Genomic DNA, 19435 nt, shown 5'->3' on the forward strand with positions numbered 1-19435 from the left:
CAGTGGACTGCTTCCGCTGTCACCCAAAGTTTTTGAACTTGTCACTGACTTATTATGAATGCGCTGCAGGTGACGTATAAGGGAGGATGTTCCGAGGTGGTTAACGTCCTTACCCCTACTTATTACAGCTTGACAAAGGGAACACACGGCTTGACACCTGTTGTCCGCATTTCTGGTGAAATACCTCCACACCGAAGAGCTGATTTTTTTGGTATTTTCACCTGGCATGTCAACGGCCATATTCCTCCCACGGACAACAGGTGTCTCCCCGGGTGCCTGACTTAAACAAACCACCTCACCATCAGAATCCTCCTGGTCAATTTCCTCCCCAGCGCCAGCAACACCCATATCCTCCTCATCCTGGTGTACTTCAACACTGACATCTTCAATCTGACTATCAGGAACTGGACTGCGGGTGCTCCTTCCAGCACTTGCAGGGGGCGTGCAAATGGTGGAAGGCGCATGCTCTTCACGTCCAGTGTTGGGAAGGTCAGGCATCGCAACCGACACAATTGGACTCTCCTTGTGGATTTGGGATTTCAAAGAACGCACAGTTCTTTGCGGTGCTTTGCCTTTTGCCAGCTTGAGTCTTTTCAGTTTTCTAGCGAGAGGCTGAGTGCTTCCATCCTCATGTGAAGCTGAACCACTAGCCATGAACATAGGCCAGGGCCTCAGCCGTTCCTTGCCACTCCGTGTGGTAAATGGCATATTGGCAAGTTTACGCTTCTCCTCCGACAATTTTATTTTAGGTTTTGGAGTCCTTTTTTTACTGATATTTGGTGTTTTGGTTTTGACATGCTCTGTACTATGCCATTGGGCATCGGCCTTGGCAGACGACGTTGCTGGCATTTCATCGTCTCGGCCATGACTAGTGGCAGCAGCTTCAGCACGAGGTGGAAGTGGATCTTGATCTTTCCCTAATTTTGGAACCTCAACATTTTTGTTCTCCATATTTTAATAGGCACAACTAAAAGGCACCTCAGGTAAACAATGGAGATGGATGGATTGGATACTAGTATACAATTATGGACGGGCTGCCGAGTGCCGACACAGAGGTAGCCACAGCCGTGAACTACCGCACTGTACTGTGTCTGCTGCTAATATATAGACTGGTTGATAAAGAGATAGTATACTCGTAACTAGTATGTATGTATAAAGAAAGAAAAAAAAAACCACGGTTAGGTGGTATATACAATTATGGACGGGCTGCCGAGTGCCGACACAGAGGTAGCCACAGCCGTGAACTACCGCACTGTACTGTGTCTGCTGCTAATATATAGACTGGTTGATAAAGAGATAGTATACTCGTAACTAGTATGTATGTATAAAGAAAGAAAAAAAAACCACGGTTAGGTCACTGGTATATACAATTATGGACGGGCTGCCGAGTGCCGACACAGAGGTAGCCACAGCCGTGAACTACCGCACTGTACTGTGTCTGCTGCTAATATAGACTGGTTGATAAAGAGATAGTATACTACTAATATTATATACTGGTGGTCAGGTCACTGGTCACTAGTCACACTGGCAGTGGCACTCCTGCAGCAAAAGTGTGCACTGTTTAATTTTAATATAATATTATGTACTCCTGGCTCCTGCTATAACCTATAACTGGCACTGCAGTAGTGCTCCCCAGTCTCCCCCACAATTATAAGCTGTGTGAGCTGAGCAGTCAGACAGATATATAATATATATAGATGATGCAGCACACTGGCCTGAGCCTGAGCAGTGCACACAGATATGGTATGTGACTGAGTCACTGTGTGCTGTGTATCGCTTTTTTCAGGCAGAGAACGGATTATAAATAAAAGTGGTGGTCACTGGTCACTATCAGCAAAACTCTGCACTGTACACTACTGAGTACTCCTAATGCTCCCCAAAATTAGTAAATCAAGTGTCTCTCTAATCTATTCTAATTCTAAACGGAGAGGACGCCAGCCACGTCCTCTCCCTATCAATCTCAATGCACGTGTGAAAATGGCGGCGACGCGCGGCTCCTTATATAGAATCCGAGTCTCGCGATAGAATCCGAGCCTCGCGAGAATCCGACAGCGTCATGATGACGTTCGGGCGCGCTCGGGTTAACCGAGCAAGGCGGGAAGATCCGAGTCGCTCGGACCCGTGAAAAAAAACATGAAGTTCTGGCGGGTTCGGATTCAGAGAAACCGAACCCGCTCATCTCTACTTATAATTGTGGGGGAGACTGGGGAGCACTACTGCAGTGCCAGTTATAGGTTATAGCAGGAGCCAGGAGTACATAATATATTATATAGTGAGTGACCACCAGACACACAGTGCAGTTTATTTAATATATCCGTTCTCTGCCAGAAAAAAGCGATACACACAGTGACTCAGTCAGTCACATACCATATCTGTGTGCACTGCTCAGGCTCAGGCCAGTGTGCTGCATCATCTATATATAGTATATATCTGTCTGACTGCTCAGCTCACACAGCTTATAATTGTGGGGGAGACTGGGGAGCACTACTGCAGTGCCAGTTATAGGTTATAGCAGGAGCCAGGAGTACATAATATATTATATAGTGAGTGACCACCAGACACACAGTGCAGTTTATTTAATATATCCGTTCTCTGCCTGAAAAAAGCGATACACACAGTGACTCAGTCAGTCACATACCATATCTGTGTGCACTGCTCAGGCTCAGGCAGTGTGCTGCATCATCTATATATATTATATATCTGTCTGACTGCTCAGCTCACACAGCTTATAATTGTGGGGGAGACTAGGGAGCACTACTGCAGTGCCAGTTATAGGTTATAGCAGGAGCCAGGAGTACATATTATATTAAAATTAAACAGTGCACACTTTTGCTGCAGGAGTGCCACTGCCAGTGTGACTGACCAGTGACCTGACCACACTGACCACCAGTATAGTTAGTAGTATACTTATATTGTGATTGCCTGAAAAAGTTAAACACTCGTCGTGTGACTTCACTTGTGTGTTTTTTTTTTTTTTATTCTATAAAAATAAAACTCATTCTGCTGACAGACAGTGTCCAGCAGGTCCGTCATTATATAATATATAATATATACCTGTCCGGCTGCAGTAGTGATATATATATATTTTTTATATCATTTATCATCCAGTCGCAGCAGACACAGTACGGTAGTTCACGGCTGTGGCTACCTCTGTGTCTCTGCACTCGGCAGGCAGTCCGTCCATAATTGTAATACCACCTAACCGTGGATTTTTTTCATTCTTCTTTATACATACATAGTTACATAGACATCTTCTCTTTATCAACCAGTCTATATTAGCTGCAGACACAGTACAGTACGGTAGTTCACGGCTGTGGCTACCTCTGTGTCTGCACTCGGCAGGCAGTCCGTCCATAATTGTATACCACCTAACCGTGGATTTTTTTCAGTCTTCTTTATACATACATAGTTACATAGACATCTTCTCTTTATCAACCAGTCTATATTAGCTGCAGACACAGTACAGTACGGTAGTTCACGGCTGTGGCTACCTCTGTGTCTGCAGTCGGCAGGCAGTCCATAATTGTATACTAGTATCCATCTCCATTGTTTACCTGAGGTGCCTTTTAGTTGTGCCTATTAAAATATGGAGAACAAAAATGTTGAGGTTCCAAAATTAGGGAAAGATCAAGATCCACTTCCACCTCGTGCTGAAGCTGCTGCCACTAGTCATGGCCGAGACGATGAAATGCCAGCAACGTCTTCTGCCAAGGCCGATGCCCAATGTCATAGTACAGAGCATGTCAAATCCAAAACACCAAATATCAGAAAAAAAAGGACTCCAAAACCTAAAATAAAATTGTCGGAGGAGAAGCTTAAACTTGCCAATATGCCATTTACCACACGGAGTGGCAAGGAATGGCTGAGGCCCTGGCCTATGTTCATGGCTAGTGGTTCAGCTTCACATGAGGATGGAAGCACTCAGCCTCTCGCTAGAAAAATGAAAAGACTCAAGCTGGCAAAAGCAGCACAGCAAAGAACTGTGCATTCTTCGAAATCCCAAATCCACAAGGAGAGTCCAATTGTGTCGGTTGCGATGCCTGACCTTCCCAACACTGGACGTGAAGAGCATGCGCCTTCCACCATTTGCACGCCCCCTGCAAGTGCTGGAAGGAGCACCCGCAGTCCAGTTCCTGATAGTCAGATTGAAGATGTCAGTGTTGAAGTACACCAGGATGAGGAGGATATGGGTGTTGCTGGCGCTGGGGAGGAAATTGACCAGGAGGATTCTGATGGTGAGGTGGTTTGTTTAAGTCAGGCACCCGGGGAGACACCTGTTGTCCGTGGGAGGAATATGGCCGTTGACATGCCAGGTGAAAATACCAAAAAAATCAGCTCTTCGGTGTGGAGGTATTTCACCAGAAATGCGGACAACAGGTGTCAAGCCGTGTGTTCCCTTTGTCAAGCTGTAATAAGTAGGGGTAAGGACGTTAACCACCTCGGAACATCCTCCCTTATACGTCACCTGCAGCGCATTCATAATAAGTCAGTGACAAGTTCAAAAACTTTGGGTGACAGCGGAAGCAGTCCACTGACCAGTAAATCCCTTCCTCTTGTAACCAAGCTCACGCAAACCACCCCACCAACTCCCTCAGTGTCAATTTCCTCCTTCCCCAGGAATGCCAATAGTCCTGCAGGCCATGTCACTGGCAATTCTGACGAGTCCTCTCCTGCCTGGGATTCCTCTGATGCATCCTTGCGTGTAACGCCTACTGCTGCTGGCGCTGCTGTTGTTGCCGCTGGGAGTCGATGGTCATCCCAGAGGGGAAGTCGTAAGCCCACTTGTACTACTTCCAGTAAGCAATTGACTGTTCAACAGTCCTTTGCGAGGAAGATGAAATATCACAGCAGTCATCCTACTGCAAAGCGGATAACTGAGGCCTTGACAACTATGTTGGTGTTAGACGTGCGTCCGGTATCCGCCGTTAGTTCACAGGGAACTAGACAATTTATTGAGGCAGTGTGCCCCCGTTACCAAATACCATCTAGGTTCCACTTCTCTAGGCAGGCGATACCGAGAATGTACACGGACGTCAGAAAAAGACTCACCAGTGTCCTAAAAAATGCAGTTGTACCCAATGTCCACTTAACCACGGACATGTGGACAAGTGGAGCAGGGCAGGGTCAGGACTATATGACTGTGACAGCCCACTGGGTAGATGTATGGACTCCCGCCGCAAGAACAGCAGCGGCGGCACCAGTAGCAGCATCTCGCAAACGCCAACTCTTTCCTAGGCAGGCTACGCTTTGTATCACCGCTTTCCAGAATACGCACACAGCTGAAAACCTCTTACGGCAACTGAGGAAGATCATCGCGGAATGGCTTACCCCAATTGGACTCTCCTGTGGATTTGTGGCATCGGACAACGCCAGCAATATTGTGTGTGCATTAAATATGGGCAAATTCCAGCACGTCCCATGTTTTGCACATACCTTGAATTTGGTGGTGCAGAATTTTTAAAAAAACGACAGGGGCGTGCAAGAGATGCTGTCGGTGGCCAGAAAAATTGCGGGACACTTTCGGCGTACAGGCACCACGTACAGAAGACTGGAGCACCACCAAAAACTACTGAACCTGCCCTGCCATCATCTGAAGCAAGAAGTGGTAACGAGGTGGAATTCAACCCTCTATATGCTTCAGAGGTTGGAGGAGCAGCAAAAGGCCATTCAAGCCTATACAATTGAGCACGATATAGGAGGTGGAATGCACCTGTCTCAAGTGCAGTGGAGAATGATTTCAACGTTGTGCAAGGTTCTGATGCCCTTTGAACTTGCCACACGTGAAGTCAGTTCAGACACTGCCAGCCTGAGTCAGGTCATTCCCCTCATCAGGCTTTTGCAGAAGAAGCTGGAGGCATTGAAGAAGGAGCTAAAAGGGAGCGATTCCGCTAGGCATGTGGGACTTGTGGATGCAGCCCTTAATTCGCTTAACAAGGATTCACGGGTGGTCAATCTGTTGAAATCAGAGCACTACATTTTGGCCACCGTGCTCGATCCTAGATTTAAAGCCTACCTTGGATCTCTCTTTCCGGCAGACACAGGTCTGCTGGGGTTGAAAGACCTGCTGGTGACAAAATTGTCAAGTCAAGCGGAACGCGACCTGTCAACATCTCCTCCTTCACATTCTCCCGCAACTGGGGGTGCGAGGAAAAGGCTCAGAATTCCGAGCCCACCCGCTGGCGGTGATGCAGGGCAGTCTGGAGCGACTGCTGATGCTGACATCTGGTCCGGACTGAAGGACCTGACAACGATTACGGACATGTCGTCTACTGTCACTGCATATGATTCTCTCAACATTGATAGAATGGTGGAGGATTATATGAGTGACCGCATCCAAGTAGGCACGTCACACAGTCCGTACTTATACTGGCAGGAAAAAGAGGCAATTTGGAGGCCCTTGCACAAACTGGCTTTATTCTACCTAAGTTGCCCTCCCACAAGTGTGTACTCCGAAAGAGTGTTTAGTGCCGCCGCTCACCTTGTCAGCAATCGGCGTACGAGGTTACATCCAGAAAATGTGGAGAAGATGATGTTCATTAAAATGAATTATAATCAATTCCTCCGCGGAGACATTGACCAGCAGCAATTGCCTCCACAAAGTACACAGGGAGCTGAGATGGTGGATTCCAGTGGGGACGAATTGATAATCTGTGAGGAGGGGGATGTACACGGTGATATATCGGAGGGTGAAGATGAGGTGGACATCTTGCCTCTGTAGAGCCAGTTTGTGCAAGGAGAGATTAATTGCTTCTTTTTTGGGGGGGGTCCAAACCAACCCGTCATATCAGTCACAGTCGTGTGGCAGACCCTGTCACTGAAATGATGGGTTGGTTAAAGTGTGCATGTCCTGTTTTGTTTATACAACATAAGGGTGGGTGGGAGGGCCCAAGGACAATTCCATCTTGCACCTCTTTTTTCTTTTCTTTTTCTTTGCATCATGTGCTGATTGGGGAGGGTTTTTTGGAAGGGACATCCTGCGTGACACTGCAGTGCCACTCCTAGATGGGCCCGGTGTTTGTGTCGGCCACTAGGGTCGCTAATCTTACTCACACAGTCAGCTACCTCATTGCGCCTCTTTTTTTCTTTGCGTCATGTGCTGTTTGGGGAGGGTTTTTTGGAAGGGACATCCTGCGTGACACTGCAGTGCCACTCCTAGATGGGCCCGGTGTTTGTGTCGGCCACTAGGGTCGCTAATCTTACTCACACAGCTACCTCATTGCGCCTCTTTTTTTCTTTGCGTCATGTGCTGTTTGGGGAGGGTTTTTTGGAAGGGACATCCTGCGTGACACTGCAGTGCCACTCCTAGATGGGCCCGGTGTTTGTGTCGGCCACTAGGGTCGCTAATCTTACTCACACAGCTACCTCATTGCGCCTCTTTTTTTCTTTGCGTCATGTGCTGTTTGGGGAGGGTTTTTTGGAAGGGCCATCCTGCGTGACACTGCAGTGCCACTCCTAGATGGGCCCGGTGTTTGTGTCGGCCACTAGGGTCGCTAATCTTACTCACACAGCTACCTCATTGCGCCTCTTTTTTTCTTTGCGTCATGTGCTGTTTGGGGAGGGTTTTTTGGAAGGGACATCCTGCGTGACACTGCAGTGCCACTCCTAGATGGGCCCGGTGTTTGTGTCGGCCACTAGGGTCGCTAATCTTACTCACACAGCTACCTCATTGCGCCTCTTTTTTTCTTTGCGTCATGTGCTGTTTGGGGAGGGTTTTTTGGAAGGGCCATCCTGCGTGACACTGCAGTGCCACTCCTAGATGGGCCCGGTGTTTGTGTCGGCCACTAGGGTCGCTAATCTTACTCACACAGCTACCTCATTGCGCCTCTTTTTTTCTTTGCGTCATGTGCTGTTTGGGGAGGGTTTTTTGGAAGGGACATCCTGCGTGACACTGCAGTGCCACTCCTAGATGGGCCCGGTGTTTGTGTCGGCCACTAGGGTCGCTTATCTTACTCACACAGCGACCTCGGTGCAAATTTTAGGACTAAAAATAATATTGTGAGGTGTGAGGTATTCAGAATAGACTGAAAATGAGTGTAAATTATGGTTTTTGAGGTTAATAATACTTTGGGATCAAAATGACCCCCAAATTCTATGATTTAAGCTGTTTTTTAGTGTTTTTTGAAAAAAACACCCGAATCCAAAACACACCCGAATCCGACAAAAAAAATTCGGTGAGGTTTTGCCAAAACGCGTTCGAACCCAAAACACGGCCGCGGAACCGAACCCAAAACCAAAACACAAAACCCGAAAAATTTCAGGCGCTCATCTCTAATACACACTAGGTTTCATTTTTCTCAGAAGCCAATTCACCTACCTGCACATCGACATTTCAACATTATCATGTCAACAGTATGAATGATGAATGTTGACATAGTATACCACACCCATTAATCTGTATTATGGTGCCCCCTCCTGTCATTTTGTTTGTCTAGTTACGCCCTTGGGGTGAAGCATGCAGTACATTGAAAACGAGTGTCAAATCTATGCTGCATGGTGACGTTATCTATAAGACTGACACTATGGTTTCTCTCCTTCAATAGCAAATGGCGCACATTAGATGCTAACAGACCAACATTGTGCACACTGTAGGCACATTCTTAGTATACAAATCTGTACTTGGTGCTGTATTGATGTAAAGCTGTAGAGTGTAGAGCAGGGGTGGGGAACCTTTGTTCTACCAAGGGCCATTTGGATATTTCTAAAATCCTTCGGGGGCCATACAAAAATTATCAACTTAAAAATTACCCTGCCCCCCATTAGTTATGCCCCCAGTAGTGAGGTACTGAGTGCGCTCACCGAAGGCACGCGTGCCAAAAAATGGGTGTGGCCAATTAAAATGGGACGTGATACAAATATGCCCCCAATAGTGCAGTGCCAGATACACATATGCCAGTGCAGTGGCAGATACACAAATGCTGCCACAGTGCCAGATACACAAATGCCCCCACAGTGCCAGATATACAAATGCCCACACAGTGCCAGATACACCAATGCCCCCACAGTGCCAGATACACAAATGCCCCCACAGTGCCAGATACACAAATTCCTCCACACTGCCAGATACACAAATGCCCCCCCCCCCCTCCCCACTGTGCTGCTCACCGCTGCTGCTGCTGCTGCTCCATCCGGCGGCGGTGTGTCTCAGCTGTCAGGGGGTCAGGGCAGGGAGGAGAGCATGGCTATGTCGGGCAGCGGCGGTGTGTAGGATCTCAAACCAGCTGCCGGTTCGTGAGCCAATCAGAGCTTGCGGACCGGCAGCGGAGGCTCCTGATTGGCTGCCGGTCCGCGAGCTCTGATTGGGTCACGAACAGACTGCTGGTTTGGGATCCTACCTGCCGCTGCCGCCGGACATATAGCTGCACTCTCCTCCCTGCCCTGACAGCTGAGACACGCCGCCGCCAGACTGAGCGGCGGCGTGTCTCACTGAAACACAAGCGGGTGGGCCGGAACAAACAGCTTTGCGGGCCTTATACAGCCCGCGGGCTGGAGGTTCCCCACCCCTGGTGTAGAGGAAGGCACAGATACACTTACATATACCCTGCTAATTACTAATAATGCCTTGCTAATTAATGTTTCTCCTCTAATGCTGAGTGACTTTGGCGTCGGTTCAGTAGAGCATGAGGTCCCATGCTGCTGTGCATGATTTGGGGTATTACAGTACAGAAAACTTGTTTTTGCTACAACCTCAAAAATAAGTGATTGTTCCTACTAGAGATGAGCGCCTGAAATTTTTCGGGTTTTGTGTTTTGGTTTTGGGTTCGGTTCCGCGGCCGTGTTTTGGGTTCGAACGCGTTTTGGCAAAACCTCACCGAATTTTTTTTGTCGGATTCGGGTGTGTTTTGGATTCGGGTGTTTTTTTCAAAAAACACTAAAAAACAGCTTAAATCATAGAATTTGGGGGTAATTTTGATCCCAAAGTATTATTAACCTCAAAAAACATAATTTACACTCATTTTCAGCCTATTCTGAACACATCACACCTCACAATATTATTTTTAGTCCTAAAATTTGCACCGAGGTCGCTGTGTGAGTAAGATAAGCGACCCTAGTGGCCGACACAAACACCGGGCCCATCTAGGAGTGGCACTGCAGTGTCACGCAGGATGGCCCTTCCAAAAAACCCTCCCCAAACAGCACATGACGCAAAGAAAAAAAGAGGCGCAATGAGGTAGCTGACTGTGTGAGTAAGATTAGCGACCCTAGTGGCCGACACAAACACCGGGCACATCTAGGAGTGGCACTGCAGTGTCACGCAGGATGTCCCTTCCAAAAAACCCTCCCCAAACAGCACATGACGCAAAGAAAAAAAGAGGCGCAATGAGGTAGCTGTGTGAGTAAGATTAGCGACCCTAGTGGCCGACACAAACACCGGGCCCATCTAGGAGTGGCACTGCAGTGTCACGCAGGATGTCCCTTCCAAAAAACCCTCCCCAATCAGCACATGATGCAAAGAAAAAGAAAAGAAAAAAGAGGTGCAAGATGGAATTATCCTTGGGCCCTCCCACCCACCCTTATGTTGTATAAACAAAACAGGACATGCACACTTTAACCAACCCATCATTTCAGTGACAGGGTCTGCCACACGACTGTGACTGATATGACGGGTTGGTTTGGACCCCCCCCCAAAAAAGAAGCAATTAATCTCTCCTTGCACAAACTGGCTCTACAGAGGCAAGATGTCCACCTCATCTTCACCCTCCGATATATCACCGTGTACATCCCCCTCCTCACAGATTATCAATTCGTCCCCACTGGAATCCACCATCTCAGCTCCCTGTGTACTTTGTGGAGGCAATTGCTGCTGGTCAATGTCTCCGCGGAGGAATTGATTATAATTCATTTTAATGAACATCATCTTCTCCACATTTTCTGGATGTAACCTCGTACGCCGATTGCTGACAAGGTGAGCGGCGGCACTAAACACTCTTTCGGAGTACACACTTGTGGGAGGGCAACTTAGGTAGAATAAAGCCAGTTTGTGCAAGGGCCTCCAAATTGCCTCTTTTTCCTGCCAGTATAAGTACGGACTGTGTGACGTGCCTACTTGGATGCGGTCACTCATATAATCCTCCACCATTCTATCAATGTTGAGAGAATCATATGCAGTGACAGTAGACGACATGTCCGTAATCGTTGTCAGGTCCTTCAGTCCGGACCAGATGTCAGCATCAGCAGTCGCTCCAGACTGCCCTGCATCACCGCCAGCGGGTGGGCTCGGAATTCTGAGCCTTTTCCTCGCACCCCCAGTTGCGGGAGAATGTGAAGGAGGAGATGTTGACAGGTCGCGTTCCGCTTGACTTGACAATTTTGTCACCAGCAGGTCTTTCAACCCCAGCAGACCTGTGTCTGCCGGAAAGAGAGATCCAAGGTAGGCTTTAAATCTAGGATCGAGCACGGTGGCCAAAATGTAGTGCTCTGATTTCAACAGATTGACCACCCGTGAATCCTTGTTAAGCGAATTAAGGGCTGCATCCACAAGTCCCACATGCCTAGCGGAATCGCTCCGTGTTAGCTCCTTCTTCAATGCCTCCAGCTTCTTCTGCAAAAGCCTGATGAGGGGAATGACCTGACTCAGGCTGGCAGTGTCTGAACTGACTTCACGTGTGGCAAGTTCAAAGGGCATCAGAACCTTGCACAACGTTGAAATCATTCTCCACTGCACTTGAGACAGGTGCATTCCATCTCCTATATCGTGCTCAATTGTATAGGCTTGAATGGCCTTTTGCTGCTCCTCCAACCTCTGAAGCATATAGAGGGTTGAATTCCACCTCGTTACCACTTCTTGCTTCAGATGATGGCAGGGCAGGTTCAGTAGTTTTTGGTGGTGCTCCAGTCTTCTGTACGTGGTGCCTGTACGCCGAAAGTGTCCCGCAATTTTTCTGGCCACCGACAGCATCTCTTGCACGCCCCTGTCGTTTTTTAAAAAATTCTGCACCACCAAATTCAAGGTATGTGCAAAACATGGGACGTGCTGGAATTTGCCCATATTTAATGCACACACAATATTGCTGGCGTTGTCCGATGCCACAAATCCACAGGAGAGTCCAATTGGGGTAAGCCATTCCGCGATGATCTTCCTCAGTTGCCGTAAGAGGTTTTCAGCTGTGTGCGTATTCTGGAAAGCGGTGATACAAAGCGTAGCCTGCCTAGGAAAGAGTTGGCGTTTGCGAGATGCTGCTACTGGTGCCGCCGCTGCTGTTCTTGCGGCGGGAGTCCATACATCTACCCAGTGGGCTGTCACAGTCATATAGTCCTGACCCTGCCCTGCTCCACTTGTCCACATGTCCGTGGTTAAGTGGACATTGGGTACAACTGCATTTTTTAGGACACTGGTGAGTCTTTTTCTGACGTCCGTGTACATTCTCGGTATCGCCTGCCTAGAGAAGTGGAACCTAGATGGTATTTGGTAACGGGGGCACACTGCCTCAATAAATTGTCTAGTTCCCTGTGAACTAACGGCGGATACCGGACGCACGTCTAACACCAACATAGTTGTCAAGGACTCAGTTATCCGCTTTGCAGTAGGATGACTGCTGTGATATTTCATCTTCCTCGCAAAGGACTGTTGAACAGTCAATTGCTTACTGGAAGTAGTACAAGTGGGCTTACGACTTCCCCTCTGGGATGACCATCGACTCCCAGCGGCAACAACAGCAGCGCCAGCAGCAGTAGGCGTTACACGCAAGGATGCATCGGAGGAATCCCAGGCAGGAAAGGACTCGTCAGACTTGCCAGTGACATGGCCTGCAGGACTATTGGCATTCCTGGGGAAGGAGGAAATTGACACTGAGGGAGTTGGTGGGGTGGTTTGCGTGAGCTTGGTTACAAGAGGAAGGGATTTACTGGTCAGTGGACTGCTTCCGCTGTCACCCAAAGTTTTTGAACTTGTCACTGACTTATTATGAATGCGCTGCAGGTGACGTATAAGGGAGGATGTTCCGAGGTGGTTAACGTCCTTACCCCTACTTATTACAGCTTGACAAAGGGAACACACGGCTTGACACCTGTTGTCCGCATTTCTGGTGAAATACCTCCACACCGAAGAGCTGATTTTTTTGGTATTTTCACCTGGCATGTCAACGGCCATATTCCTCCCACGGACAACAGGTGTCTCCCCGGGTGCCTGACTTAAACAAACCACCTCACCATCAGAATCCTCCTGGTCAATTTCCTCCCCAGCGCCAGCAACACCCATATCCTCCTCATCCTGGTGTACTTCAACACTGACATCTTCAATCTGACTATCAGGAACTGGACTGCGGGTGCTCCTTCCAGCACTTGCAGGGGGCATGCAAATAGTGGAAGGCGCATGCTCTTCACGTCCAGTGTTGGGAAGGTCAGGCATCGCAAACGACACAATTGGACTCTCCTTGTGGATTTGGGATTTCAAAGAACGCACAGTTCTTTGCGGTGCTTTTGCCAGCTTGAGTCTTTTCAGTTTTCTAGCGAGAGGCTGAGTGCTTCCATCCTCATGTGAAGCTGAACCACTAGCCATGAACATAGGCCAGGGCCTCAGCCGTTCCTTGCCACTCCGTGTGGTAAATGGCATATTGGCAAGTTTACGCTTCTCCTCCGACAATTTTATTTTAGGTTTTGGAGTCCTTTTTTTTCTGATATTTGGTGTTTTGGATTTGACATGCTCTGTACTATGACATTGGGCATCGGCCTTGGCAGACGACGTTGCTGGCATTTCATCGTCTCGGCCATGACTAGTGGCAGCAGCTTCAGCACGAGGTGGAAGTGGATCTTGATCTTTCCCTAATTTTGGAACCTCAACTTTTTTGTTCTCCATATTTTATAGGCAGAACTAAAAGGCACCTCAGGTAAACAATGGAGATGGATGGATTGGATACTAGTATACAATTATGGACGGACTGCCACGGTTAGGTGGTATAAAAAAACCACGGTTAGGTGGTATATATTATAATAATAATACAATTATGGATGGACGGACTGCCTGCCGACTGCCGACACAGAGGTAGCCACAGCCGTGAACTACCGCACTGTACACTGGTTGATAAAGAGATAGTAGTATACTCGTAACAACTAGTATGACACTATGACGACGGTATAAAGAATGAAAAAAAAACCACGGTTAGGTGGTATATATTATAATAATAATACAATTATGGATGGACGGACTGCCTGCCGACTGCCGACACAGAGGTAGCCACAGCCGTGAACTACCGCACTGTACACTGGTTGATAAAGAGATAGTAGTATACTCGTAACAACTAGTATGACACTATGACGACGGTATAAAGAATGAAAAAAAAAACCACGGTTAGGTGGTATATATTATAATAATAATACAATTATGGATGGACGGACTGCCTGCCGACTGCCGACACAGAGGTAGCCACAGCCGTGAACTACCGCACTGTACACTGGTTGATAAAGAGATAGTAGTATACTCGTAACAACTAGTATGACACTATGACGACGGTATAAAGAATGAAAAAAAAACCACGGTTAGGTGGTATATATTATAATAATAATACATTATGGATGGACGGACTGCCTGCCGACTGCCGACACAGAGGTAGCCACAGCCGTGAACTACCGCACTGTACACTGGTTGATAAAGAGATAGTAGTATACTCGTAACAACTAGTATGACACTATGACGACGGTATAAAGAATGAAAAAAAAACCACGGTTAGGTGGTATATATTATAATAATAATACAATTATGGATGGACGGACTGCCTGCCGACTGCCGACACAGAGGTAGCCACAGCCGTGAACTACCGCACTGTACACTGGTTGATAAAGAGATAGTAGTATACTCGTAACAACTAGTATGACACTATGACGACGGTATAAAGAATGCAAAAAAAACCACAGTTAGGTGGTATATATTATAATAATAATACAATTATGGATGGACGGACTGCCTGCCGACTGCCGACACAGAGGTAGCCACAGCCGTGAACTACCGCACTGTACACTGGTTGATAAAGAGATAGTAGTATACTCGTAACAACTAGTATGACACTATGACGGTATAAAGAATGAAAAAAAAACCACGGTTAGGTGGTAGTATATTATAATAATAATACAATTATGGATGGACGGACTGCCTGCCGAGCTGCCGACACAGAGGTAGCCACAGCCGTGAACTACCGCACTGTACACTGGTTGATAAAGAGATAGTAGTATACTCGTAACAATTAGGATGACACTATGACGGTATAAAGAATGAAAAAAAAACCACGGTTAGGTGGTAGGTATATAATAATAAATAATACAATTCTGGTCGGACGGACTGCCTGCCGTGTGCCGACACAGAGGTAGCCACAGCCGTGAACTACCGCACTGTACACTGGTTGATAAAGAGATAGTAGTATACTCGTAACAATTAGGATGACACTATGACGGTATAAAGAATGAAAAAAAAACCACGGTTAGGTGGTAGGTATATAATAATAAATAATACAATTCTGGTCGGACGGACTGCCTGCCGTGTGCCGACACAGAGGTAGCCACAGCCGTGAACTACCGCACTGTACACTGGTTGATAAAGAGATAGTAGTATACTCGTAACAATTAGGATGACACTATGACGGTATAAAGAATGAAAAAAAAACCACGGTTAGGTGGTAGGTATATAATAATAAATAATACAATTCTGGTCGGACGGACTGCCTGCCGTGTGCCGACACAGAGGTAGCCACAGCCGTGAACTACCGCACTGTACACTGGTTGATAAAGAGATAGTAGTATACTCGTAACAATTAGGATGACACTATGACGGTATAAAGAATGAAAAAAAAACCACGGTTAGGTGGTAGGTATATAATAATAAATAATACAATTCTGGTCGGACGGACTGCCTGCCGTGTGCCGACACAGAGGTAGCCACAGCCGTGAACTACCGCACTGTACACTGGTTGATAAAGAGATAGTAGTATACTCGTAACAATTAGGATGACACTATGACGGTATAAAGAATGAAAAAAAAACCACGGTTAGGTGGTAGGTATATAATAATAAATAATACAATTCTGGTCGGACGGACTGCCTGCCGTGTGCCGACACAGAGGTAGCCACAGCCGTGAACTACCGCACTGTACACTGGTTGATAAAGAGATAGTAGTATACTCGTAACAATTAGGATGACACTATGCGGTATAAAGAATGAAAAAAAAACCACGGTTAGGTGGTAGGTATATAATAATAAATAATACAATTCTGGTCGGACGGACTGCCTGCCGTGTGCCGACACAGAGGTAGCCACAGCCGTGAACTACCGCACTGTACTGTGTCTGCTGCTAATATAGACTGGTTGATATTTAAAGAGATATTAGTAGTATACAACAATACTATACTGGTGGTCAGGCACTGGTCACCACTCCTGCAGCAAAAGTGTGCACTGTTAATTAATATAATTGTACTCCTGGCTCCTGCTAACAACCTGCAGTGCTCCCCAGTCTCCCCCACAATTAATTATAAGCTTTTAATTTATACATTGATGACTGTGCAGCACACTGGGCTGAGCTGAGTGCACACAGACTGAGTCACACTGTGTGACTGACTGTGCTGTGTATCGTTTTTTTTTTCAGGCAGAGAACGGATATAGCAGAGAGAAGTGAACGGATATATTATATTAAATAAAAGTTAACTAGCAACTGCACTGGTCACTGACTGTGGTAAACTAACTCTGTCTGCGACTCTGCACAATCTCTCTCTATCTAATCTATCTATCTCTATTCTAATGGAGAGGACGCCAGACACGTCCTCTCCCTATCAATCTCAATGCACGAGTGAAAATGGCGGCGACGCGCGGCTCCTTATATAGAATCCGAGTCTCGCGATAGAATCCGAGCCTCGCGAGAATCCGACAGCGTCATGATGACGTTCGGGCGCGCTCGGGTTAACCGAGCAAGGCGGGAAGATCCGAGTCGCTCGGACCCGTGGAAAAAAAAGTGAAGTTCGTGCGGGTTCGGATTCAAAGAAACCGAACCCGCTCATCTCTAGTTCCTACATTAATATCCCTCATGTGAAGTGAAGGTTTAATTGAATATCCTCCTCATTGCCTGATTTACAGTTCAATGCAAGTTATTTTGTGTGACGTAACTTTGTGTGTTACGTAAAATCTGCTGCGGCACTGCATATACACACAACTTACACCAGTATTTTGAGCTGTATGTACGCAACAGTTGTGGCTTCTTCCACTTATAGAGGCTGCTCATTTACAAATGCAGCACTTTATGAGTGTACATATGCAAAATACCCACTCTGAGCTGATCACACATTTATAGGGTTAGAGTTACACCAGAAATGTGTTTTTGGTAGGTGCAATTTTTGGTCCTCCCCAAATTAGGTGCAAGTACTCTACTAACAGTTATACCTATGTAGAGTTGAGATGTAACAAATGTAATGCAACTCTAAAAGTGAGGAGTATTCATTAATGGTGATGGCCGCCAGATGTTGGCATTATGACTGGTTTTTTTTTTTTTTTTTGCAACACTAACAATGAGGTGCTCAAGAAGATCTGTGATGTTGCTGTCTCATACTGTATTACCTTTTTAAAAAAAAAAAATATTTATTTATTAGAGATACTTCTTTCACATAAAGCAATGAGGAAAGGAATGCTTATATGACAACATTGTGGATTAGACGTAAAGTAAATGTTGCAGTTTTGCCACCTAGTGGTACATAAGATGATGGCAACCTTTCGCTATATAACATCTGTTTTAGAGTTGAGTGACCTGAAGTATCACAATGAAAAAGATGGAAAAGACTGTTTGGCAGTGGTCTGATTTCACGATCTTCAAACTACACTTCTGCCTCACCATTCTACACTTGCATTATGCTAAATGTATACTCAATGAATGGGGCTAGGACAACAGTAAATTCAAGCTGCTGTGTGGTACGGTCCTGGTAGTATTGGGAACAATGAGGCGTCTATAACTTTATTGCTAATAACCAGTATGTACAACTTATTTAACTATCTTATCGCTAAAAATAACCACATGGACGCAGGCTGCTTTGGTGTAAAAGCCATAACTTGATTTATTAAAGGTATGACCCTGAGCTTTTACTTTTTTTGTTTTTTTTTGGTAGCAAAGAAGGATGCTACAAACACTCAGCTCCAGCCATATGATTCTAAATAAATGAGGAGGCAACTCATTTATTAGTGACCCGTGTAAGCTGAGCTGCGAAGACCCACAACCCCTTCTAGCAAACATTACCAGCCTGCCCACAGACGCCCAGAGTCCTCCGGAAGTAATAGGTTATACTAGCCGCCCTTCCACGGGTTTGTGCTCCACAATGGTTTCTTACACCTTACGTTGCCGCTGGTTTGTATCGCCTTCCCGCCTAACAGCACCTTATAAACAAAGGGCGGTATTCAATTCTTTTCACCCCCTTTCACACCTGTTCTGTTTCTGCTGATGGGCGTGGTATAATCATTTCAGCTCAATCCTTTATGCAGCTAAACCTGATGACTATGGGCGTGATATGAGCAATAATGGCGATCAGTTTAGAAAGGAGATTGGGTGTGATATATAATTTGAATGAGTTGGCTATCGGATCCCTGCGGTCAGGATCCCAGCGGTCAAAATACTGATGCCGGAATGTCGGCCATCGGAATGCTGGCAGGGAGTGAGCAGAAAGAATCCCCTTGTGTGCTCACTACGCTCGCCACACTGCCGGCTTGATGGTTTGCGTTGCTCGCCACAGGTTCTATTCCCACTCCATGGATGACGTGGACACTCAGGAGTGGGAATAGCTGTGGCGGTGCTGCCGGCATTCTGGCGGTAAGGATTCCGGCATCGGTATTTTGACCGTCAGGATTCCAACCGACGGGATTCCAACTACATCCCATTTGAATAGCGCCCAATGACAACAGAATGAGAAAGAGAAAATGGGGAAGGAGGGACAAACACCATCCAGCAAGATGGATGCCAAGATAACCACCAGCCTTATAAAGCACACACACACATAGCCATTTCTTAAGGTTTCCTAATAGGCTAAACCTGCCCAATCACAAAATATCCCAAACCTGATCTACCTAGCAACAGTTGACAAATTCTAAACGAATTGCAAAAAACTAAGGACTCTTATATAGCCTTAAGTTTATTCAGCTCTTAATAATAATAATAATAATAAAAATAAATAATAATAATAATAATAATAATAATATTTTTATTTATATAGCGCTCTTTCTCCAACAGGACTCAAGGCACTTTACAAACATGAAAAACAATGGACAAAATAGAGAGGATTTAAGTAATGCAGCAATAGATAAGCCACACGGACATAAAAGAAACCTTAAGCACACACAAAGAATAATGCATGATTGGTGTAAGCATTTTGGTTAATAACTTCCAAGGGTTGTGTATTCCACCCTCACAAGGACCAGGTGTGGCAGCCATCTTGGGCGCACATCGTAGGATTACCCAGGGTGGAATAGTCTACCCCTAGAAGA

The sequence above is a fragment of the Pseudophryne corroboree genome, chromosome 10, assembly GCF_028390025.1.
Source record: "Pseudophryne corroboree isolate aPseCor3 chromosome 10, aPseCor3.hap2, whole genome shotgun sequence".
In the NCBI taxonomy this organism is placed as follows: Eukaryota; Metazoa; Chordata; class Amphibia; order Anura; family Myobatrachidae; genus Pseudophryne; species Pseudophryne corroboree.